Here is a 1609-nt window from a genome sequence, read left to right as displayed (position 1 = left end):
GGATGATCTGTTCTGCATACAGACTGAAAAGGTATGGAGACAAAATACATCCCTGACTGACCCCCTTCTTGATTTTGAACCATGTAGTGTCTTTTTGCTCTGTTCTGAAGACTGCCTCTTGGTCCAAGTATAGGTTTCACATTAGCACAATCAGATGTTCTGGGATTCCTATTCTTCTCGACATTAGCCACAGGTTGTTGTGATCCACATGATCAAAAGCCTTTGCATAGTCAATGAAGCACAGATAGACATTCCTCTGGTATTCTCTGCTGTCTTTCAAGATCCATCTAACATTAACTATAATATCCCTAGTACCATGACCTCTTCTAAGTCCAGCCTGCACATCTGGCAGTTGTCTGTTGACATAATGCTCCAATAGTTTTTGGATAATTTTCAGCAGAATCTTGCTTTCATGTGATATTAATGATATTGTTTGATAATTTCTGCACTCTTTTGGGTCACCTTTCTTTGGAATGGGAACAAATATTGATCTTTTCCAGTCAGTTGACCTGCTGGCTGTCCTCCAGATTTCTTAGCACAACTTAGCACATCCAGGGCATCGTCTGTTTGTTGAAATATATCAATTGGTATGCTGTCAACCTCTGTAGCCTTGTTTTTTGCCAATTCCTTCAGAGCAACTTGAACTTCCTCTTTCATCACCACAGGCTCTTGCTCATATGTTATTTCATGAAATTCTTCTATGTCAGTCAATTCCTTCTGATACAGTGACTCTGTGTACTCCTTCCATCTTCTTTTAATGTTTCCTGGATCAATTAACATTCTACCCAAAGTATATTTAAGTATTGCCACCTGTGGCTTGCATTTGTTTTTAACTCCTTCAGCTTAAGAAATACTGAGCGAGTTTGGGCCTTTTGATTTTCTTACTTCAGCTCTCTGCACATTTCAATATAGTATCTTGCTTTGTCATTCCAAGCTGCCTTTTGAAATTTTCTGTTCAGTTCTTTGATCTCTTCCTTTAGCCTTGGCTTCTCGGTGCTCTAATGCAATATTTGGAGTCCCATCTGATATCCATCTTGATCTTTTCTTCTTCAGCCTTTGTAATGATCTTTTACATTCTTCATGGACTATTTTCTTGATAGCCTCCCAGAGCTCGTTTAGTCTACACTCATTGGTGCTCAAGACCCCAAACCTGTTCCTGAGATGGTTTTGAAATTCAAGTGGGACAGACTTAAGGTCAAATTTTGGTTCACGTGGACTTGATTGAATTTTCCTCCACTTTAAAAGCCTGAACTTGCATTATGTGTAGTTGGTGGTCTATCCCATAATCAGCACCTGCCCTGGTTTTCACTGCTGATACTGAGTTTCTCCAGAGAGTATTTCCACAAAAGTAATCGATTTGATTTCTATGCATACCATCAGGTGAAATCCATGTGTATAGATAGCTGCATTCATGTTTCTTATAAAAGGTATTTGCAATGAATAAATCACTGGATGTGCAGAATTCTATTTCTAGCCTCATTTCTTTCACTGAGTCCATGTTTTCCGGCTACTGATCCTTCTTCCCTGTTCCCAACTTTTGTGTTCCAGTCGCCCATTATTATCAATGCATCTTGATTGCAAGTTTGATCAATTTCTGATTGCAAAAGTT

The sequence above is a fragment of the Elephantulus edwardii genome, unplaced genomic scaffold (genome assembly GCF_000299155.1).
Source record: "Elephantulus edwardii isolate Elephantulus edwardi_28Jun2011 unplaced genomic scaffold, EleEdw1.0 scaffold00184, whole genome shotgun sequence".
Taxonomy (NCBI): domain Eukaryota; kingdom Metazoa; phylum Chordata; class Mammalia; order Macroscelidea; family Macroscelididae; genus Elephantulus; species Elephantulus edwardii.
This window is presented reverse-complemented; position numbering follows the sequence as displayed.